At 40.8% G+C, this 25,322-nt stretch overlaps 1 long non-coding RNA gene across 1 annotated transcript in view; it reads right to left on the bottom strand.

The window, feature by feature from the left end:
* The window catches only part of LOC138917306 (uncharacterized), an 81,011-nt gene extending 65,025 nt beyond the window's left edge, over window positions 1–15,986 (bottom strand). The window contains exon 1 of the long non-coding RNA XR_011425115.1: window positions 15,853–15,986. This is a non-coding gene — a long non-coding RNA (uncharacterized lncRNA). The remainder of the gene's footprint in view (window positions 1–15,852) is intronic.
* Between the last annotated feature and the right edge of the window lie 9,336 nt (window positions 15,987–25,322).

The following is a 25,322-nucleotide window of genomic DNA, read 5'->3' as shown; positions in this document are numbered from 1 at the left end:
ATAAAGAGAATTATTTTAAAAAATCAATTAATGAGAATACACTACTTCTCAGGGAGCATCCCTCTTCACACTCTAGACAGCCGTTCACCCTCCTGCCTGATGCATTCTGATGCACCAAGGACAGAAGTTCAGTTCCTCTGGTTTCCTGGACCCCTGCCCTGCAGCTGACCACAAATAGCCTTGGAGATGGGAAGGAAGGTTTGCAACCAGCACTGGCTCAGCTCACATAAGTGTGGCAATGGCATATATCTCTGTTTATCTTGCTGAAGATTATTGTTCCCAAAATTATCAAACTCTGTCTAGGTGCAATCTCCCACTGGGCACTACATGGCCAAGCATCATCTAGAAATCCTCTTTGCTAAAAGAAATATCTGGAGAGAGAGATGACCCCATTCTCAGCATTCTCAAAATATTTCAGCAGACACAACAGGCTCAAATGCTAATAGTCCTAAACATGTACACGGTTAGTACTGTTTCAGAGCTCAAGAGTAAAAGCAATCAAGATCATTGTGCACTGTTTCTGCCACGTCTCAAAGTCTAGTGCTCCACAAAGCTCTCACACTTTCCCAGATACAGCCTTAAAATCTGACCAACCAAGGGATTGAAGGTGCCATATTTCTAACACCACAACTACACGTTTATGACGTAACAAGACTATCATTGTGTGTGTAGAGATTTTACCCCAACAGAATGGGCTAGCCAGAGCCTTCAGAAAAAATCAGATTTTTTTTTTCTTATATAATAGTCTTGCTTTCTTCCTTTTCTGTAAATAGAAGTGCCACAGCCCAACAGATTCTAGAAAATATATATCTAAGATAAAATTTGAGCCAAGTGCTATCAATCCTTGAACATACAAACACTCTGAAAGACAACATGTAACACCTCATTCCAAGTAATTAAAGCTTACTGGAATCTGCCTTGATTCTAGCAGTGGAGACTCCAAAGCTCTTATCTGACAGGTTAATGAGGATTTGAAGTGAATAGTATTACTAATGAGGGTCTTTAGAAATTAATCATATCATATTATTATTAACAACTGCAAAAGCTAAACTTCCAGACATTAGATTACCTAAGATAATTTTCAAATGTGAGCAAGCCAATATTAAAGTGACAGAAGGCTATTTCCAAGTGGGAATAATAAGACATAAAGCATAGAATTAAAATTAAGAATGGGTAAGGCAATTAAGATGTTCCTTCAGTTAAATGACCATGTATTTGAAAATGTAATGTTTTATTTAATAGTAGTTTGTGCTGTTGTTTTTATCTTCTCCCTCAAGTATTACATGAAAGAAGAAATAAATGAATGCTAGGAGAATATTTTGATGTTATGAAAAATGAAGTATAAAATGGAACAATTCTATCTACTCAGGAAATTTTACTCTGACATAAGGCATCACATATCTTTCCCAATTCTTCAATGGGCTCCTTTTTCTTGGGTTCACATCCTGTAGCAAGATTGAGAATGCCCTTCCAGAACAAGGTCTGGCAAGTTTTCAAAGGAAGAGCACCTACATAGCCACCATCCCAGTCCTTCAAGCACGTGGTGGAAAAGTCCAGTGATCAAGGACCAGTATATACCATTACCATATACCATTAATCCCCTACACAGTTTTGAGATATGCTCTCTTGCCCAGCAAGGAACAAGGAGGTAGAGTCTGCTAAATAGGCATGGTCATTCATTGGGGAACAGTGAATGAGCACCAGTGTTTATCTGGAACTGTGATGGATATTCAAGACACAGCAGTGAGCAAAATAGACACAGACCCTAAGCTCATGGAGCTAAACTTCTAGTGATGGAAACATTAGCCAAGCAGAAAAAGGAGTTTCAAAGAACTGAAAGAAGGCAAAGAGTTGTGAAAGACAATATTTAAGCAGTGGACAGGGGCCAAGCCACATTTCATTATTATCCTAAGATCAATGTGAAGCTGTTTAAGGATTGTGGAGGGCGGGCAGGGGGAAGGTGTGTGTGACATGACCAGATATGCATTTTGAAAAGATTCCTGTTTGCAGTGTGAACAGTCTGGAAGGGATCAAGGGTAGATTTAGGGGGACCATTTGAGAGGCTACAGCAGTCGTTCAGGGAAGAGGGCTTACTACCTGGTATCTTGAACTATGGGAGAAGTGATAATATTGGAAAAAAGTAAATGGCTTCAGAAGATCTTGAGAAGGTAAATAAACAGGGTATGGCGATGAATTGAATATGCAAGGACGAGATCTTTTAAATCTACACTCGAAAAGAACTTCCAGGACAGCCTTGTGAGCTTAAGATTATTGTCTTCATAGATACAAAAACAAAGGCTCAGAAAGGCATGAAGTCAGGAAAGGACAAAAGTCAGATTTTCAACCCAGCTCTGTCTGAGTCAGAAGCCCCTATTTTCTTCCATGGAACGTGCTTGATGTGAAGCAAAACGTGACCTTCAACACCATCACCCACATGCAGGTGAACACTCTCTTGATATGTCAGTCCTTCTTATTTCTCTCTTCCTAGCTTTTGCTCACAGAACTAACATTATTATACTTCCTCCCCCAACAGGCAACAGAAACCCTATGCTATCCATGTTCTCATACCACTACTTTCTTTAGAAAAACAAGATCCCTCCACTGGCTTTGTAAAGAATAATCAAGATTCTTTTTCCCACTGTGCTTTATACCGTTACCTTCTTGTCTCTCCTCCCACGTTGGCTAGCCAAAATTCCTTTGCTGGAGCATCTGTCTGTTGGTTTGCTCTGTACACACCAGTGAAAATAAACGGCCCCTTTTCTCCCTCGCCTCAGCCTCTTCTGCTTTCTCCCCCTTTTACTAATAACTATCTCAACAATCCGTTTCAGTTTTTCGGGATATTTCAAAATCATATACAAAATCAAGACAGCAAGTCATGTCATGTGGCTTTCCTCACCCACTCTACTTCTCCTCCTTCTTTTGTTACCTGCTTCCACATCCCAAAGATTTACTGATCTCATTCCCTGATCAGTAGTGTCACATGTAATACTTTTGCGTCTCTTTTAAATTAATAACGTAGCCAAATTTTTTCAGGGATTGAAACTTTTTTTTTTTTTTGAAGCAATGGAGTACATTTCCTACTGTACAGAGAGTTGTGGCAGCTATTCTCAGGACACCAAATACAGCCAAATGGCTTTTTGGATGACCATCCATCTTCCTAGGCCAAGCTGACACAGTATATGTGCTAGGGTTAGTGAGGGCGGCCATTGCAGGGGTTCAGGGGATGGAATCAACTATGGCCTGGCCCCTGAGAGTCTCCCCACTTCATGAATCAGCATGTCTCTCTGACCTAACCACATTTTTCAGATTTTTAAAAATGCAAATACATAGCTTAAAAAAACATTTTTCTCTTCTTCCCTTTGCATAACCACTCCAAGAGTTCTTAATTGGCAAAACAAACCCCCTCATACAATCACGTCACCCATTTTCCTAGGCAGGCAGTCAGCAACCAGCCCTTTGAAGGTCCCCGTGAAAACTCCTTCCTTGGAATCCTGTAGCAGTTCCTTTCTAGACAAGTGTTCCTCGCACTTGAATGTGCACTTGAGTCACCTGGGGGTCTTGTTAAAACACAATCTGATTCAATAAGTCTGGGGTGAGAGTTGAGATTCCGCATTTCTAACAAGTTCTCAGGCGATGCTGATGTTGCTGGTCTAGGCACTACACTGTGAGTGTCAAAGAATCCCATGCGTGGAGCATATGCTAACTCTCATGCAAAAAGGTAATGGTAACATATACTTTATAGTATACACAGCGGGACTGCATAGTTAACTACCTGCTACCACACTCACTAACTGCATGACCTTGGATGAGTTACACAGTCTCTGTCCCTCAATTTTTCTCATCTATACTCTCAAAATAATAATATTACCTACTCCATAGATTGTTATGAGGATTAAATGAATAAATCATATAGAGTGCTTATCATAGTACTGACACGTAATAATTGCTCGATAAATACTGGTTGGTCTCATCATCATCATTATCAATCTCCAACTAGACTCTGAATTTATCAAGGTCAGAGGTTGTTTCATATCCCACTGAATTCTCAGAACTTGTCATGTAACCTCTCTTTACAGTGATGATAGGGTGTGGAGGGGTTGATACTAATTTTATTGGGTGATTTTTGCATTTCTCTTAATCTGAATGATATTTTTCTATAAACTCCTTCAATGGGTAATTTCCTATTTGTGAGAACCCTCCCACTCTATTTTCCCACTTAAGGAAGTGTGAAATATTGTGATGAGTGAATATTATTATATGTAAAAATATAAAAAACAAATTTGTTTATATTATTAAAAAGTACATTTACAGCATAAGTTCCCCTTTGTTAACTGTGTACAGTAGTGGGTGTTAACTAAACAGAGTAAGGATGAATGGGAGTCAGAGACAGCACCTAGAGAAAAACTATTTATAATACTATGTAATAAATATCTACAGAGTCAAGGAGCTCAGAGTTATAGAGAAGATGGTGGGGTGATCCCAGGGCAGGAGAGAGGATCCTCACCATGGTCAGAGCGTCCAACAGATGAAACAGATAGTTTAGTCCTCAGGTCATCATTTCGTTCTTCACAGTCATAGCCAATTGTGCAGATTTAAAATGAGCCAAGTCACCCCCACCTTCAGCGACCACTTCAGCCCCCACGGAAGCAGCCACTCATCTGCTTATAAGCCCTGTTTCAGTTACCCATTACTACACAACAAACCACCCCAAAACTCAGTGGCTTTAAACAACAGTTTATTGGTATCTCTTGTAGTTCTTGAGTTGCCTGGACTCAGTCAAGCAGTTTCCCACTTGGGTTCTCTCATGCAGTCATGGTGAGACGGCAGATGGGGCCAGAGTCATCTAAATTCTAGACTGGAGCTGGCCAACTAAGAGGGCATCATCACCCGCATGTCTGGCGCCTCAGAGGCTGGAATAGGGGATGCTCAGGCACCTCCCTCTCCCTGCAGCCTCTCCACAGGGCTGGCTTGGAATTCCTCACAAGGTGTGGTCTCAGGGTAGTCCAACTTCTTACATGGCGGCTTGCTCCCCACAGAGCAAGAGATCCAAGAGAGCCAGGCAAAATCTGCAAGGTTTCCTAATGCACTTCAAAAGTCAGGCAGCAGCTTCTGCCTCATTCTGTTAGCCAGCCCAGATTCAAGGGGCAGGGCCTACACAAGGGCTCAATTCCAGTAGGTTATGCCTCATTGGGGTAGGAGCTATCTGTGGAGAGTAGCTACCACAGGCCCGAAACCTTCTCAGGTAAGTCCTGTCCACATGTGTACAGGGACGTAAGGGCAAGATGTCTTATCTTTTACCAACATTGTCTCCTGCCAAGATCCGATGGGAAAACAAACAATCAAAAAAACACATTTTGTGGGGGCCCAGCCCAGTGGCACAGTGGTTACTTTCCCATATTCCACTGCAGCGGCCCGGGGTTCCCCAACTTGGATCCCGGTGTGGGCCTATGCATGGCTCATCAAGCCATGCTGTGGCAGGCGTCCCACATATAAAGTAGAGGAAGACGGGCACAGATGTTAGCTCAGGGCCAGTCTTCCCCAGCAAAAAGAGGAGGATTGGCAGCAGATGTTAGCTCAGGGCTAATCTTCCTCAAAAAAAAAAAAAAGCACATTTTGTAAAAGCCTCTGCATTTGTTGAGCCTTCAAAATCTTGGGATAAAATTGTTTATTAAGAAGGAAGAAAGTTAAGAATTTTTGTCAGGGTTTAGAAATTTACCACCTAAACAAAAGACATGCTAAGGCCAGGGAAGGTATGAAACAATGACAGGTATGAAGTCGGAAGAAAGCCATCAGCTCACCTGCTTCCCCTGGTCGTAGCTGAGTAGGGTTTAGATAACAGAACGTTCATTTCTTCCTAAAAGTTTTCCCTGAAAGAAATAGTTTCGATGGCAAATATTGGGCAGAAGTACGTTATCTGTTTTCCGAATAATGAAGTAAAACCAAGAAATAAGCCCAATGATTGCTCGTACCCTCCTTTTAATAAAAAGCTTAATTAAACTATTTGTAAAAGAAATCTCATAGAAAAGGAAAAAAACAGGGCCCCTCCTCCCTTTATCTTCTAGACTCCTCCCCATTTCCCAGAGAAACAAACCAAGAGCCACGGATTTTCATGAGCGTGCCCAACGGCTCACAGTTAGAGCCTGAACTGGATTCAGACTCTGAGTCACATTGCCAAGCCAGATGTTTTCTTTTTCAGCAATGATTTCACATCCCTTATCTTTCCCTCCCATTCATAAGTGGGATAATTAAAATTGATTGAGCATCCACTGGACATAAAGTAATATATTCAGTGCTCTTTCCAAAAATCTCTTATCTTCTTTTTGCCATAAAGCAGAGACTAGAAATACACAGTTGTCTCCATTGGTATTTATTTATGGACCACAAACAGGTGTTAAAAGGTAGTTAGGAAGGTCACAAATGTATTTAGTATAGACTGCTCGTGTGTTTCTTCAGTCTCATACACACATGGCCCTTGTGTAACATTTCTGCACACAGAATATTTCTCAGAATGGTTTAGAACACATAAAGTGTGCATCTATTACTTCATGCTACCTCTTTCTGTCCAGTGGCATCTTACCCTTGGAGAACCTACCCCTCTGGACTTAGCAGACCTTTCCCTGCCTTCTCAGGCTCAGGGAGAGGCATAAGACCCAGGCAAATCAAAGAGAGCACTCTAGCCCCTAGCCACAGAGAAACTAGCCTCAGAATTAAGCTGGGAGAATTAGATTTCTTTTTCAGAATCGGTATGGATTCTGACAGAAAGAAGTTCTCTCTTTTTAGGGCAGTATAAGCTGGGAGCTCCCAGGGGCATCTCTGACACATGTGGAATAATCCAGCCATAGAAAGAAGCCAACACAGAGGAAAGTCCAGTGGAGATCTGGATGGAAAGAGGTAGAATCTGCGACATCATTTGAACCTATGGATCTAGCCATGTCTAAAGGCACCATATCACTGGACTCTTCGATTGCATGCACCAATAAGTTCCCCTCCCCCTCCTTCTTCAGTGAATTTAGTCTGGGTTTCTGTCATTTGCGGCTATAAAATCATGACTAATGCACAAATGCTTTAGGTCAAACGAAACCAAAGCATCCGCCAACTTAACAGTACAATCAGCCAAGACCTAGAAGGAGCCATCATTTTGGCAGAACCATAGGGATGAGTCTGCCAAAAACCTAGTCAGAAGGGCTACCAGAGCATTTCAGGTACCGTGTGAGTAAACTGGCTTAGGTATTCAGGAGTCTTTTTTTCCTGCCTATGCACCCACCATATCAGTCAGTGTCCCAGGGTCCTAGGTCCCAAGACCCACCAATATGGTTTCAACAAATATATTTTAGTAAAGTGATCACTTACAGAGAGGGAGGAGGATTAACAAGGGAAGAGACACTCAGAGACTAGCAGCAATTGGGGAGGCTTTGCCACCCGCTGTGTTAACAAGGCTCAGAGGGAGCTGGAGGGGCCGCTCACAGGAGCTGTGACCACGGAGGGAAGCATGCCAGAGATGCAGCACCACGGCAGTGAGAGAGAAGGAAGAACTCACCCAACCCCTCTCTCCTTCTGCCCTCTGATCTCCTGCCAGCGCGTCTCATTGGCCAAACCCAAATGAGAGCCAGCCAGCCGGCTTCGGAGCCCAATGATGCAAGCGTAAATAGTCAGCCCCCTCTGGCAGAGAGAATCTGAAACAGGACAAAACAGAAAACTGGGAAACCTACCCACCCCCTATTTTGATAAAATTATCCAACATCCTTGAAGAGTCATTAGGAAAAGGGGTGAAAGCACTTTGTTTGTGACCCTACATGCATCAGTAAAACAATGTTTTTCAGAATTTCCTTCCTGTCTTTGTTCATGTGCATCTGTCCAGTCTCTTCTGAGATGATTTTAAAATTTAAAGCATATCATTTTCTCTCTTATCATCACCACATAAACCTTTTTGCTCTATATTTTCTTGGTTGTTCCCTAGATAGTCCTACATACTGAAGATGCAGAAGGAAATAGAAAAGGACCGTGGAGGCTCTGAAGGAAGGGTCAGGAATGACAAAGAACTCTAAATGTTTCGTGTTCCTCACACTCTTTGAAGAACAAATGCACCCGAGTGTATGGTCTTTAACAAGATGAATGCACACGCTAGGATGTTTTGCTTTGTTTTCGTGCCTTCTCAACATAAATCTTCCGGCAGACATTCCTCCTTAATACATACAGTATATGGGAAATTGTTTTTTGGCTATAAAAATGCATTAACAGCTCCAAAGGAGCAATTACACCATGTATTGTAAATGCACATTAAGACTAATACACTACACTTATCTAAACCTCAATGAATTCAGGGCTGTGGTACCACGAGTCCAAAGGTGACTCAGATTAGTTCAAGAAATAAGACTCCAGGGGGAGAGGGCTTTCCTCTGTTGTGTCAATTACAATGATACAGGTATAAAGCAAGAACCCAATCCCATTTTGTTGCTTTCTAAAGAAGTCATAGCATCTAGAATGGGGCTATATGCACAAAGGAGTGTTTATGTCTGTACATTCCCATGGTGAATTTCTGCCAGCCCTCTGCCACGAGTTAGCCGTGCATTCGGAAATCATTGTGTCTCATGCAGACAGCGAGTCAATTACTGAGACTACATGCCTAGTTTGAGAGTAGACTTTATTTATTACCCTTGTTATGGCCAGGATGTGGAGGACCCTAACCATAATGTGTGAAATCAGATTCTTCTACTGTTGCATTACAAATCTCATTGGGTGCAGTGAATTCGCTTTATTCAAGTCCATTCTGGATTAACAGGAAGGGAAATATGGATTTTTTTTTTCCATCCATATAAACTATGAAGACTTGTTAGAGACTTGATTCTGATGTTTATGGATTTCTCTTTAGTGCATACAGCCTATGGAAAATTGTTTTTAAGCAGTAAGCAATAATTGTATTTGGGGACACAGAGGTACTAGTGCCGTATTGCATTTAGCCTGTTGATAAATTTCTCTGGCCTATTTTTTCTTATGCAGACGTAAAAATACAAAGACAAATGATAAATTTTCCTCCCTCCGCTGCAACCTTTTCCTCTTCCACTTTATTTTCCACTACATTTCTCGATTGATATTACCTTTTTAAATTGCTAAATATAAATATTTCACAATGAATGTCTGTAATTAGGTTGTCTGCTCCTCTTCAAGGACTTGTTAGAAAGAGAAAGGGCTTTAATCTAAAGCAAACTAACAGAGCTAGAAGTTAATTAGAAATTAGCCATATATCCTGGGTAAATTATTTATGCTAAGCCATGTGTTACTGTAAAAATAATATACATTTACACTGACTATTGTAAACATAAAATAATTAACAATAAAAGGGAAGATATTATCCCTTAATAGAATCCTTTTGCCAAGACCAATTTAATTTTCTCTCTCATAATACTGAATGATAACCCGGGGTCTCTGCTTTATGTATAAAGCACAAAGGTTCTTTTACGATCTTTCCTCAGTTCTCTCTTCTCACCTCTTCTCTCCCCTCTTATTCTTCTCCCTTTCTTCCTCCTCTGCATGCTCTCTGATTTATACATCCTGTTAGCATGCCTTCTCCTTCTCTTTCAATTTTTCTCCCTTCCCTCTTCATTCAATTTTTTTCTTTTAATTAAAAACTAGATAGACACCTAAAATCTCACTAAAAATGTGCCTTTTCCTTCCTACCCTGGTCTCCGTTTCCTTTCTCTCCTCCCTTTTTCCTTTACTCTCTTTGGTACCCAGCCTTTTTCACAAAATGCTTATTGTTTGAGCTGCTCAAGAAAAAAGCCCTAAGACATAGACAGAAAATGCAGTGTATTTTAATTCTCTTTCACTTTCTTTCCTATTCCATTAGCAAGGACATAAAGGTCAAAATCACCAACATTGGAATGTCCTGCCAACCCACTTAGGGGACTTTGAATTCAACTCAAATGCTGAAATATAGGTTTGGTTCCTGTGGTGAACACATCTATGCTGTAGGATTTCACAACATCCCTTTCGGAATAGGGCATTTGTATGCATATACTTCTGCATGCGTAATCAGTATTAAATATAATCTAATGAAGTGTCTTTGTGTCTAAAATGCAGTTACCTGAGGACTCTCCTTACAAAACATTCATTGAATTTTTCCCCATTCATGTCTGGCAGCAACAAATACTGTGCAGCTTTTACATGGTTGGCGTAGGTGTTGTTAATGTACTTTCTACAACCATTTAAATGCAAATCTTCATGCAAATAATCACTTGGAAGAGGAAAAAAAGAGAATGTGTTTAGCTGAAGACAAAGCTAGAGGGATAATAGAAAGCATGAATAGGGTGTCAGTGGAGGGCTACACAATAAAACTCTCCCCTGCACACAAATGAAAACACATTAACGACAGCACAGAGGATTTCTCAATAGGTTCTTACAGTATTGTTGTATGTAAACATGATTCCCAGCAGGTGAAACAAAATGAATGAATTTGGAAGAAATTTACACGTCCCCAGGAGAAGTAAAGGGTCGAACCGATTGTATACAATGGGCACTTGATCAATGCCCAAAATATCAACCACGGACAGATATTTCTGCTGCCTTCAGAAATCCAAAATCTGGAACCAAACATCTCATTGTGCAAATGACTCGATTGTTAAATAATGCCAGGGGGCCAGTGTTTCAACAGAAAAGTAGGAAATGAGCTGAGACTGAAGAAATATCATTATACTTGAGAACTGCAACTTTGAGGCTGAAATTGGCTCTGGGGAGGGCTGGATTGTGATCCTGGGGAAATTTCCAATTTGCACTATTTGCAAAAAAGAAAAAACGTTACATCAACAAAGGTTAAGTGCTGGCATTAAGAAAAGCAAAATGGCCTAGAGTTTCCCAGTTATTTCTATTTTAAGTGCTTCTCCAAGTTTCCTTTGGATGCAATCAAAGGAGTTGACAAGAAAGCAAGGAAGTTGCAAAATAACAAGGCCAAAGGGCTGGTAATGGTGTATGAAGGGAAAAAATGATCTGTTCATGTCACATATTTCCAAATGAATAAACCTATTTGGGACACTTACTGTTATATTTGAAAAGAAAAACACTTCAGTTTTCTTGCAGGTTTGATGATTGGCAATTGTTCCATTTGACAGCACCAATAGAGCAATGGAACTTGGAAGACTTAATCTGGGCATATTTTGGAAGGATTTCAATAGACTTTAGGGAGTATTATGTGCTCTTTAACTTGGAGTGATTTCACATTTCTTGGAGAGTACAACTGGCTAGAATTATCAGATTTTATTTCCTTGGCTGCATATAGTCCAACAATCTCCCCAACCCCCTTCACCACATTGCCAAAAGGAAAAAAAGAATAAAAGAAAATAAAAAACTGCAGAAGTCAACTCTACGAACTTTATTTTTTCCCACGATGAAAACGTTTTATCATTTAAATGAATACATATTCCTTTTTGACAGCTGTTCTCTCATTCTATTTTTGTCCTGTAAGGCAATATTAGGAACCCTGAGACTGTTCTCCACTTCTCCACTCACTCAGCCTGAACTATCTATATTTGCATGCTTTGTGTCCATCAATTTCAAACTCTTAGAGTTGGATAAAGTCTCTAAAAGACTTGGCTCTATGCAAGAATACCAGGTGGTATTAGAAAGGGAAAAAATGTAAATTTTTTTTTCTGAATATAGAGAAATAGTTAAGATTAGAGAAAGGAGAGAAATGGAGACAAACTGGACTTTGAACAGACTCCTAGTTTTCCAAGCATTAAATTATTCATTGTGATAAATAATAGATGTCTGTTATATATACATATATACATAGAGAGATGCATATATTTAAATTAACATATTTAAGCTATTAAACATATTTAATAATTTAATTAAATTGTTATTAAAGTATTGTTTAAATTATTAAATATATATTTGTTTATATTTTTACTTATATGGCTTCTTTTCCATAAAAAACAGGCCAGGACGCTGGCTTGTGAGATCTTTGAGTTTAGGAAACACATTTTGCTCATTTTTATACCCAACTGACTTTGTATATAGTGGGTACTCTATAAATATTGATCTAATTAAATGAAGTTATTCTTTCTAAAATAACCATGAAAGTTTCCCTGCAATTTCTTGGTCCGGATATCAGGCCACAACCCTTGGAAAATTATCCAATGCCTGGACACGGAGAAGTTATGGGTAAGTGCAGAATAAGTGGTCAAGCTGGACTACATCAGTAAATAGTGCTGAGTGTATTTCCTAATTAAGATGTTTCATATTCCTTCCTTTTTCTGCCAGAAAAAACAAATGGCAGTTTTAAGAAAGAGATGCTGTGTGGTTCTGTGAAAACAATACTGGACTTGAGTCTGGAAAATTGAGTTCTTGTCCTGACTCTGCCCTTAACTTGTATATTCATTTCAAATCACTCAGCCTCCTTTTCTTCATATATAGAGTGACGAATTTGTAGCCCTGAAGTCCCTTCCAGCTCACTGATGCTATATTCTAAGAATTGGACAAGGTAAAGGAATTTTTAGGTAATTTTTTCAGAAATTTTCCAGACAGTGTTTGTGAAATAGATAAAGTAATTTTTAGCTTCCTCTTACCACTCCTTCCTGAGCTCCTTTTTCATTTCAGCATACTCTTCATTGTGACCCTTGGTTGTTCACCATCTTTTCTTCCCTGATTAGCTCTTAGCTGATATTTCACTGCCCTGAATTCACACCATAGCCTATTGTTCCTTTTTCCCTTTGATGCAGGAATGAGCTAAGTTCTAAATAAATAATTTTGACTAAAAAACTGTGATCCCCTAGTACATGGAGCCTTACTGATAGCAGTTCCCTGCATCCTTCCTAACTTCCTAGTGGAAGCTAAAGGCACCAGATCCCATATCCCACGGAACAGTGGTAGCCAGCCTATTGGGTATGTGACACAGAGTCAGCCAGTAAAATGCTCCTGTTCAGGGCTTCGAATCTTGGCCTTATACCACAAAAGTGCAAGAACTGCCTGGATTCATTTACAGCGGCAGCAATGATAGAAACATCCTCACTAATTGGATGTGTGTCTGGGGAGAGAGACACTTATCCCTTCAGTAGCAGAGTCCCTGTCCCATAGTACTGGTGGTAGCAAAATTCTGGTCAGGTTGCTTCTGCTAAAATGTGGTTGTGGTACTCTCTGATTCTTGATCCTCTTGGCTTCTGTGCATTTTTCCAAGCTTCATCCTTCAATCTCCTATCAATTCTGAAGCCTCCAGGAGCTTTGCAAGAAATTCTTCTGCTTGCTTATGACTACTGGAGACTATTTTTGTCCCTCACAAGTGAAAGATTCCTAACCGATTCAGAGTGATCAGAAACAAGGCAAGGATGTTCCCTTCCCCCACTCATTTTCAACATCATACTAGAAGTCCCTGCTAATGCAATGAGACAGGAAAAAGAAATAGAAGATATGCAGATTGGAAAGGAAGAAATAAAACTGTGTGTGTTCACAGACCATATGTCTATGTAGAAAATCCAAAAAACTCCTGGAATTAAGAAATTATAGTAAGGTTGCAGGATAGAAGGTTAATCTGCAAAAGCTGTTTGCTCTCCTATAAACCAGCAATGAACAAGTAAAATTTGAAATTAAAAACACAATACCATTTACATTAGCACTCCCAAAAATGAAATACTTAAGTACAAATCTAACAAAACATCTGCAAGATCTACATGAGGAAAACTACAAAACTCTGATGAACAAAATTTAAAAACTAAATAAATGGAGAGATATTCCATGTTTGTGGATAGGAAGAATCAATACTGTCAAGATGTCAGTTTTTCCCAACTGTATCTGTAGATTCAATGCAATCCCGATCAAAACCCCAGCAAGGTATTTTGTGGATATCAACAAATTGAGTCTAAAGTTTACAAGGAGAGGCAAAAGACCCAGAATAACCAACACAATATTGAAGGAAAAGGACAAAATTGGAGGACTGATACTACTGAACTTCAACATTTAATGTAAAGCTAACTGATTCAGAGGTTATGGCTGAAAATGAGTTTGTTACTCCAACCAGAAAACATTGATTTTTAACAGAGATTGCCTGGTTTGACCTCTAATGTTAAAGCATTTTGTTGTTTACAAAGTGTCCACAAACATACCATCTCATTTGATTCTCCCGTTAACAACAGAAGGGCACAAGATATAAAAATATAAATATTTCCAACTTAAGAGTGATGAATTAAGATTCTAAGAGAGTACATGATTTGACCAAAGTCAACACAGTATTAAATAATAGATCAGGATTCATAACCAGAAAATATCACTCCCAATTGAGGCCTTTTTTTTTACTGTACCATCCTTCAAAGATGACTGCTTTAATTTCAACAGCCCAACATAGAAGAGGCATTTTTTATCAAGAGGTGAAAGGGAATGCCCCTGAAATTTCCGCCAAGGAGAATCCCTTGCTTGTCTGGATATAAATAACCACAAGCTTTATTTAATTCCAGCTCTGCCACGTTGCCATGACTCTGCCATTGGCTCTCTGGCAGGGTCTAAACAGACCCTCAGAAGAAAAGTAAGTTTATGATAATTAAGAGTCTATGTGGTGTAGCCACAGAAACCAGATGGACGTACTGATTCTGCCTGCTCAAAGAGATGTAAAACTTCCTCTTTTATATTTCAGCCTGTAGCTTCTTCTTTGACATTGTTGTATCTGCTCCCTTTTTCCCACTGTTTTGACTTCTCTTGGATCTGTATGGTGTATGGATTCTAGGAGTATAAATTCCTCAAAATGCAATCAAAGAGGCTTGATCTGTTTTCTAAATTCCTACCTGTCTAAAGACTGTTCTGCACACCTTCTTCTTTTCTAAGCACCTGTTTGCAGCCTTGCTTCTTAAGAGAATGAACAGGCCTTGAAAACTCTGATGTCTTGGCAAAGAGAAGGTAGAGAAAAATAGTTACATGCAACTGTGAGGAACCAGTTCAAAAGCCAGGGCCCTAATTGCAAGCAGCTTGTGAGGGCCAGATCAAACCTGGGACTGAGGGAGTGATTAAGCTGGTAAGTGAGTCTCAGGACGGCTTAAGGTGATGACGGTTATAAGGTGGGATTAAGGGGGCAGGAGTGGCAACAATGACACCAGGATTACAGGTACATTCCTGTTTCTCTTTATACATATTTGAGCCCCTGGAATTGGAAAGCCTACATGCAATTACTAGGGCACTTCACTTACTAGCAGAAGGAACAATCTTAACGCGGACCACCCTGGGGATTAAATAGGGCAAAATGACTGTGTGAGGCTTACCTAAGAAGGATGTGAAAGAAGGGACTAGCGATGTGCAACTCTCATTCTTGTTATAGTGCCCAGTGAGCAGGGAACAGCTCCTGTGAAACTTCATGAAGGAAACCTAAACATCTACCATACACTGGGTTTTGTGAGCAGACCCACCTTGCCTTCTATCACGGCTAGTGACAAGAACTTAAAAGGGATATAGGTTTACTGGGTCAAGGAGGTATAAACATTCACATTCTTTTCTTACAGATAATGTTACAAGAATTAGATCCCAGAAAATAAAAGAAAGATGATGACCGCTAGAAAGAAAAAAGGTGTACTACAGGCCACACCCCTGGGGCCAGCAGTAAGAATGGAAGAGAGATAGAAGGAGAAAGCCTAAGTACAGTAGTCAGTCCTTGCCTTGTTGGTGGGGGATACGTTTAAGACCACGAATGGATGCCTGAAACTATGGATAGTGCTGAACTCTATGTATAGGATGTTTTTTCCTATACATACATACCTATGGTGAAGTTTAATTTATAAATTAGGCACAGCAAGAGATTAACAACAATATAGACAGTGTAACGATAGACTGTAATCCAAGTTATGTGAATGTAGTCTCTCTCAAAATATCTTATTATATTGTACTCACCCTTCTTCTTGTGATGATGTGAGATGATAAAATGCCTACTTGATGAGATGGAGTGAGGTGAATGATATAAGCATTAGGCTACTATTAACCTTCTGATGATACATTAGAGGGAGGATCATCAGGCCATGACGATGTCAATGGTTGGATGTCAGGAGCAGACAGTGTCGATGGTTGGGGATCAAAGGGATGAGTCATCTCCTGGGGGGGTTGGAGCAGGAAGAACACAAGATGTTATCACACTACTCAGAACAGAGCACAATTTAAAACTATGACTTGTTTATTTCTTGAATTTTTCATTTAGTATTTTTGGAGTACAGTTTACTGGGAGTAACTGAAACAATGAAAAGGGAAACCGTGGATAAGGGGGGACTACTGTATGATCATTTAAGAAGCCTACAAGGGTTTTCGATTGAGACTTTCTAAAAAGATTGACTCTATAACATTTTGTGCCGCAGACAACAAAATCCATCATAGATAACACAAAGAAAAAAGAACTATTACAAGTTATAATAGAGCTCACCCATCATTGGGTGAATTGAAAGAACAGGTTCTAAACTGAAGTTTCAAGGAACAGCTTCCAGGACTATTCCTGAAAACTGGATTGTTAAAGGATTTGATTATAGTTTGGGCCTCTACTGCAATTAGGAAATGCTGAAATAAGAAACTGCTTCTGCCACTGCCAACCCCAGAACCACCCTGCCTTTGACCTACTTGGTTAGATCTCCATCCATATAGCCCCCACTCTTGCTCTTTCCCTCCTTTCAAATCTCATATGCGTGTGTCTATTTGGAGGATAGAGGTCAGAGGTACCCCTAAATGCAAAGAAATCTGTCAGACGTAGCTTCCAGCTTTCCAGACTAGTGTCTGGGAGAACATGCTAGAAGGAATAGGTCTCAAGTGAGGCAATAGGCAGGGTCTGCCACGTTGACCTCCGTTATTCTTGCTCATTGGTCTCTAAACCAAAGGCAGAGCTGCACAGATATTTGCTTGTTATAAAGTAATGTGCTTATTCTTGGGAAATTACAATCCAGATTTCATCTTAAACACATAAATCAAGCTCCCGTTGGAACTCCCTTCCTTTCCAGGCAAAGATCATCAGAAAAATTGGCAAGAAAAATTGTCTCTGGAAGAAAACAGGAAGCCTTGCCTAGGAACTGCCCTTCTCCCCAATTTTCTGGAGATGCCGCTTGGCATAAAGAGAAGAACAGAAAGATCTCTCAAGTTCATAAAACAGAAGTTCTGTTAAATATTCAAGGCATAGCCAAAGTCTTGATCCCAGAGGCAAGACTTTTAACTAGGTCTTCTGAGAGTTCAGTACAAAGCCACCTGATTGGCAAGATTTCTTTTAAGTCCCTTAAAATGTATGTGGCATATCCCAGGATTGCAAATAGGAGGGAAGTTTGGTGTCAGGGGAGCAATAAGACTATGAAAGAAGGAAGGTAAGCTTCTGTGTCTTATTCCTAATCTAGACTCAGGTACTGTTTGGCTTCCACTCTGTCTCAGGTGGTGTTCAAGATACAAAAGCGTCACAGCACTGTATAAAAGCTAACTGGTTATTTTACTTTTGTTTTCTCATCTTGCTTGCTCCAGTTTTCCTGTAATTAACAAGGCATAAGTCATAAATGAAGGGCTTTCCCACATGAAGCTTGAAGAGCTATTTATTTGCTTGCTTATTTTAGTTCCACCATCAAAGCCCTTCAGCAAAGACGCAAATCCCAGTACTAATTCTCATGAAAATTCATAACAACATCGGATACTGTTATCTCTAAGGGAAGTGGGACACGTGACTCTGAGCGTTGCCCTGCCCTTTCTAATACAGTTGACCTTCTGCTAATCATGGTTGTTAGTCATTAAACTAGAGTTATCATAAAGTAATGTGTTTGTTAATTAGAAATTAGAATCCTAAACTAAAGCTGCCTTCATCTTTAAAATCGTGAGAATCCGGATGTAAATCAAGCCTCCACTAGAAGCTGCAGTGGGTAACCATGAAATTCGAAATGACATTGCCATCCAAGAAACATCTTTGGCCTACTTTTTGTTAACAATGATCCGAAAGAGCTTATTTCCCATTTGAAAGGATGAGTTCTCCTGTTCACAGGAAGATTCCAGGAACACAACTACAATTTGGAAACAAGAACAATCTATTGCACATTGTAACCATCTCTTCTTGGAGCTTGATTCATGTAAAAATTCAAGGAACTTGAGCAAATTGGTTGGTATAGGTGGGTCCCCCAAGGGCTGCCAAGACCCACTTGTATTGCTCCTCTTCGTTTAACCTCGGTGCAACTACTACCTAGAAGGAGCACCAGGACCTTGACATGGGCTGAGACTGAAGCATCCTTTCAGGTCCTGCCTGAAAGCCATATGCCATTACTACTGTAGCTTCTCAGCTACACTTTTTGGGTAGTAACACTCAGTGCACCCTTTTCCCCATTGCAGGAAGGCTGGGATGATCCCCTTCCTTACCACCAGCAACTCTTTGAGTTTCACTTCTTCTACAGGAGGTGACTCCTTCCACAAGAGGTGACAAAGGCAGCAAAGGTGAAACAGCAGGTGACGCCCTTTGCAGGGCTGGCACTGCCCTCACGGAAACTGAGAACACCCCTGGCTGGGACCAGTGTGGCCTCGCTCCCAGAACCTGTCCTGTGCATTTGGGCTGTGCATCAGTCTTGTCTTCTTTGTCTTAGCTCTTCGGTTTCTATGACTCTCCAACTTGCTGACCACCTGCTCAGACTTTGCAGCTACCCACAATGCTTTCTCTTTGACATCTGCTTCCTCCCAGTACCAGTCTGCTAGATTCTTTCCAGAGACCTTTGTTCCAATCCCTGCTGTCAATTTATCCTCTTATCTGCTCACCTGTCCCCTGGTACTCCACTTCTGTTTTGACTATAAGCCCTCTGTTTCCAGCCCACCCCCAAGCATTCCACCACCTTGCCAAACCTCCAACTTCTGCCAGGCCAGCATGTCCTGGCCTTGGTCTCTCAATGTGAATTAAAACCTCCACCTATCTTCAAGGGGCCAGCCCGGTGGCATAGTGGCTAAGTTTGCACACTGTGCTTCAGCAGCCAGGAGTTTGTAGGTGAGGATCCCAGGCACGGACCCACACACTGCTCATCAAGTCATGCTGTGGCAGTGTCACACATACGAAATAGAGAAAGATTGGCACAGATGTTAGCTCAGGGCAAATCTTCCTCACACACACACACACACAAAATCCCCACCTATCTTCAATATTTCTGTAAGTGGCTTTTCATCTAGCTTACCCCGCTTATTTTTCACTGACTTAAAGATACGATCAGACCTTAAAAAGAGTTTATACTATTCTGCACTGAGAAGCTGGTGGTGAATATAAGTAAAATCAAATAGAGCCATAAGCTAGATGCTTACCACATCCACACATGCTGTTCGTGTTTGATAGATAAGCTGGATCTCTAAGAATACTTGTGCTTTAAAGATTCAGTGACTCAAGGAAATGATATGACTTCAAATTGCTTTTCCTTGTTTATGCTAGTACCAAAATAGAAAATCCATTCTGAGGTCCAGGCATGAGACTAAAAACTACTGCATTCTCCTTTTGTGTTACCCAGCCTCACCTAACTGCAAGGAGAGCAGGAAGTGGAATGTAGCTGGGTGGCCATTGTGCAGCTCCTAGGACTGCGAGGGAAATAGAGAAGTGATTGCAGTGGACAGCTAGCAGCCTCATCCACAACTTGTTAGCTAGTTGGTACCCATTATGTCAGTCATTCTAATTTCCCTGTATGCCTTGCACAGGATTACAAATTATAAATCTCCTTGAATGAAATCCCACTACTCCTTGTGCAATTGATGGAATTCAAAAATTTTTGATATTGATCCATTTTTTTCTCTCCCTGCATTTGCTAATGGAATTTGGAGACTCTACATAGTCTCACATTTTCCACTGAAAGATGGCCTTTGAAACCGTTTTTTCAGGGTGACCCACAGACGGTAAGATTTTTAAAAGCCTTCCGTTCCATTTTTACACACAAGAAAGCAACTTAAAACATGGCAACCGCAACTGACTGCAAGCAGGGATGATTACAGCCAACATCTAAAGCTCCACCGAGCCTCAGCAGGCTAGACTTCAAAGTCCATCTTCTGCATCTAGCCTTTAGTCTGTTTTATCTCTAGCTTTAAAAATAAAGTCTTCTGAAGGGAAATCCGGAGAATCAGAAAGGCTTTTTTGTCTTTCATTCTCAGCCCAGCCACAGTGCTTTATGGCATCCCATGTGCTAACTCAGCTGTATAAGTATTGGAACAAGCTGCGGATTAAGAAATCAGGTTCGAGGCAGTCTGTAGCACCAGGCAGTATTTACTGCCAGGCAGCTTATATCAAATGTGTCTGTAAAAAAAAAAAAAAGCCGGCACATCTACTACAGAAAACAAATCCTGGAAGAGAAACGAGGGGGTAAGGAGGAACTGAGACATTGCCAATATTTTAAATAGCTCCCTCCGTGTGATCCACTGCACTCGTGTACCAATAGAAAAGGAGGAATATTGATGGTTAGGTAAAAGCAGCAGCGTTCAGAAATAAGTCAGAAGTGGAAGGGCTGCTGAGGCAAAAATGGTCTCATGAACCTTCAGTAAAGACCCAAATCACCTGTTTAAGAAGTTCTCATCATTTAGTGGGGAATGCTGACAGCCATCCCGGGAGAATGTTAGTGTAACTGGTTCATGAATTGCCAAGGAAACCATCCTGAGATAAGTCAACTTTGGGAATGGCAGCATTCTTGCCTCCAGAAAGTTTTAGAAGCAACATTACAAATTCAAGAATATTTTATTTTCAAATGCAGTTCTTAGAATATTAGCAATTTACCTGTAACCAGGACAACTATACCACAAGATCTGCTCACCTCAAGATCCCTGGAAATTTCCCGTGACCCTGGGATAGTTTCGGATTAGAGTCCAAACAACGGTGGTACTGAATTTTCTGCTGGCCCAATGAGATAGGAGCTCAGAGACAGATTTTGCTTAATTTAGAAAAGCAAGTTAGCTTCACATTTCTTACACACTCATGTTTAGAAATAAGATTCATACCCACTAAGATAGAAAGCAAACAGTAGAATATCCTTGGTGCTTTTATGAGCTCCCTTTGCCTTGCATTTATGAAACACTTTTACGTTTCCAAAATAATCAAAGCAACTTCTCCATGTGACTGTAGGCAAAAGAATTTGCCTGAATGTACCAAGCTAGAGAGAGGAAGAACTGTGGCTAGCCTGAGAGAGCACACTAACATCTAAGGTGAACAAAGGTGATTTCTAAAACATACACCCAAACAAGTGTTACCAAGAGAACTGCCAATTCGAGATTGAAATGTGTATCTTCTAAGATGTGGGAAATCATGGCCATCTTTGCTCTTCTTCATCCATGGTTTTCAACATGTTCTCTGAGGAGCCCTATGCATTCCACTAGCCACCTTGGGGAGGATGCTGGGGTCTTGGATGGGGACCCAGAGCTTGACTCTTCTCTTCCATCCAGGTTATAAACGTCACAGCTCTGCTTTTCTCTGCTGGATACATGAACCACATGAACGCAGCATGTGGTTCACGTGGTTTCATTTGAAGAAAAGTTGTGCTGCTCAAACAGTACTGTAAACCACTTTTAGAAAAACAAAGTTTCTTCCAAACTCCCTCATCTCTGGTGGCCCAAAGAATGATAAACTGAGTCACTAGACGATCACTTCTGAGCCTACCAAGTGAGTGTGTTTGCACTAAATAGCATTTACACTTTGAACTTAACTCGGTTCATTTTTACTGGCCTTGATATTCAGACTTCCATTCTAGTTTCATACCCAAATGTCAAATAGTAATAAGGATTTCATCTAAAATGAAATATTGTTTGTTTGAAAATCCATAACATGCTTTGACAGCAGGAGAGTGGAGCTTATACCAATTTAGTGAGAATCTAATGTATTACATACATTTATCTCCAGCATGTACTAAGCTTTGGAAAGAGGAGAATCCCATCTGCCTGCTGAACAGAGATGAGAGAAGATAGATTTAAATGCTGGTTTTCATCATTTTTATTTAAAAAGCAAGAACAAGCAATTGGAAACATCGAAGCCACTTTCTACATTGCATAGAGGTTAAATGCGCTCTGTTTAGCCACATTGCACTCTGCTTTCAACATGTTATGAAAGAAATTTGTTAAAACACAATCACCTTCCTGTAAGTCTAGTGCTTGTTTATTTTTGCCAATAACATCAGGCCATTCTGCAGGTTTTCATCCAAGCACAAACAGAGAAAAGGGTCCGTAAAAGCTCGCGTTACAGAAGGCTGAGCTTCCTGGTTTTCTCAAAATAAAAAAGTACAAAGTGAAAAGAAAGTTAGTAAGCTGTATAGACTCTAGCACTAGCTGGGAGCCTGAAAGGTATGCTGGAAAGTGGCAGCCCCTTCCTGGACACATTGGTCTCGGGGATGATGGGAATGTGTCTTCCCCAGTCTGCAGACTTTTTCAGAACCGTCTTGCATCACATGGATACTTCCTCATCTATCCTCCAAGCTGAGAAATGGTTCTATCAAACCCCTAATTTCTCAAGCTACAAAACTCAGCATGCCTCATACTCCCAGCCCTCTCTCACCACACCCCTCCATTCAGGTAGTCACCATTTCCTGTTCTATTCTCCCACATAAATGCCTCTCAAATTATTTTACACCTCACCCTACCTCACCCCCAGGGCCACTGCCCCCCTTGAGACTTTTGTCATGTAGTAAGTGGACCCCTGGGACAGCTCCTAATTAGTCTTCCTACTCTTCTTCTCCACTCCTTTCAATCCATAGCCCGTGTTACTGCAATGCGATCTTTCCAAATCGCAAATCCCATTGGGCCTCGGCATATACTCCTTCCCTGGCTTCCTGTTGCCTTCTGAATAAAGTGCAAAGTCCTTAACAGTGCATGCAAAGTAGTCTGACCCTTGCCTACCTTTCCAATCCTGTGTCCCATAACTCCACAGGTATGTTACCTGTGGCCAGCCCACCTCTCAGCTCCATAATTATGCCTCACCTTTCACACCTTCGGTCATGCTCATTCTTCTCTCTCATGAGAAAAGACCTTCTCTTCTTTGTCCACTTGGCAGAATTTTACTCATCATACAAGATTTACTTCAAATATCATCTCCCCAAAGAAATCCCTTCACATCCTAGTATATACCTCTTTTGAACGTTTGTCCCAATTCACTCGAATTGTTTGTTGATATGTCTATCTTCAACTACTTCATAACCTCCTCCAGGACAGCGACTATGATGTCATCAGTACATCCTGCATGGTAGTGTCTAGCATAAAAGAATGACTCCAAAAATGTTGACATATTAACTGCTTAATTTTCTACAGAAATTTTCACCAGACTAGGAGCGAAGAGTCCAGGCTGCTGTTCTCACTGTTACAACATTCAACTCAACTTCACTGAGGCTCAGAATCTTTAAGAATAAAACTATGGGAATAAATGGTTAGATGGGCTCTGAGTTACTCTCCAGCTTCAAAATAAAATTCTACACTTCTATGAACTCTACAGTTGTGGTGATGGCTGTTTCTTTCTTCAAGAAAGACTCCTAAAGTTGTAAATACCAAAACCCAAGTCTAGTACCACATGCGGACTCTATATTCCTGAGATGTCAAGTGACCTCAGCCATCCCATGCTGACAAAGATGGGTTCATTCAAGGAATGAATGTATGAATGAATAGAATTATTTGTTTTATGCCTTCCACTTTGGTTAATAAATCTAAATCTTGGCATTGCTCCCCTGTAAAGACTTTTTTTTTTCGTCAAAGTAGACTAATTTAATGGGGAGAAGTCATTGTTAATTATACACATACATACATACTCACAGGAACAGAGTAGAAATTCTATAGAAATATTGGACTCAGTCCAAGGATTTCTTATTTTGACAATAGGAGAGGATTTGTTTCAAAAGACTCCAAAGTTGGGGCTGGCCCCGTGGCCGAGTGGTTAAGTTCCCGCGCTCCGCTGCCGGCGGCCCAGTGTTTCATTTGTTCGGATCCTTGGCGTGGACACGGCACTGCTCATCAAACCACGCTGAGGCAGCGTCTCACATGCCACAACTAGAAGGACCCACAATGAAGAAAATACAGCTATGTACCGGGGGGCTTTGGCGAGAAAAAGGAAAACAATAAAATCTTTAAAAAAAAAATTTAAAAAGACTCCAAAGTCAATGATACCGCCTTAATTTTACAATTTCCATTTTACTGATATAAGAAAAACATGTCATTCGCTTCATATTTTTAATGCTTAATCCTGCACAACAGGTGACACGGCAAATCTAAAAGAGATCATAGATAGCCACTTTCAAAGTCAAATGGCTAATGGGAGAGTAGTCATAGCAGAGGGGAAATTCACATTAATTGGCCAGTTCTAGACTAAGCATCCCGAAACATAATGCAATAATATGCATACAAGCATCAAAGTTTTTTTGTGATAGCTTTAAAACGTGCGCCCACACGTTTCCAACTGGTTGTTTTTGCGGTGGATGGGAAGGAGAGCATGACAGTAATGAAGGTGTAGAGGCTCTCGATGCACTTTCTTCCCAGGCAGACCAATTAGTAATTGCAGCCTTGTAAAGAATTGTTTTGTAACTTTCTGTCAAGGGAAAAACTGCCAAACTTAGCAGGAAAGGAAAAGATAGCATTTTATTTGCCTCTGCTGTGACAGCCTTCCTTTTCTCTGAAAAAGATGCTGGCCTTCCTCACACCACAGTCCTGAAACCTTGGTTTGATGTTCCTCTCTTCAATACATAATCCCGAGTGAGCTGATGTTCAGCTGAAGACATCCACCCCGGGAGCCAGCAGTGAGCAGAAAGCTATATATTACTGACGTGTTAATCAGCACCCTTTTTAGTTGCAAAGAAATAAATGCCACCTCACGCTGGCTTCAGGCAAGAGAGGATTCAGTGGCTCAGAGCCATCAAGAACCTACCTGTTCATCTCTCAGCTCTGCTTTCCTCTGCATCAGCTTCCATCTCTGGCAGGCTCTCCCTGTGTCACAGTACAGATGCCCACCTCTTTCATGTTAACTCCAAGAAAAGGACCCAGGCAGAACTGTTACTGTCCTAGCTTGGCTCACATGCCCTTCACAAACTAGTCACTGTGGCCAGAGAGGTCTAATGCTCTGGCTAACAGGCCGGGGTCACCTTGGGGGTCCTGGAGTGGGAGTGGAAGCTGGGAACAGAGAGGGTAATTCCCCTACAACAAACCAGGGTGCTGTGGCCAAAGGAAGAGAAGGGAAACCAAGAAGGCAAAAATAACAAATGTTGTCTACAAAATTGGGTCATGCTTTTTTCCTTAATATATGTATATGTTTTCAACACAATTAAAAGAAAAAAGAACAAAAAGCAAAAGTGAAGGAAGGAAGCACATTGCTTTTCTCAAAATACACACTCCCAGGCTAGTAGCTCAACCATCTTCATGACATTATGTTAGAACTTTTCCTCTTATGGCCC

This window comes from Equus caballus, chromosome 14 (genome assembly GCF_041296265.1).
Source record: "Equus caballus isolate H_3958 breed thoroughbred chromosome 14, TB-T2T, whole genome shotgun sequence".
NCBI lineage: Eukaryota > Metazoa > Chordata > Mammalia > Perissodactyla > Equidae > Equus > Equus caballus.
The sequence above is the reverse complement of the archived record's forward strand: the minus strand, read 5'-3'. Positions and strand labels throughout refer to the sequence as shown.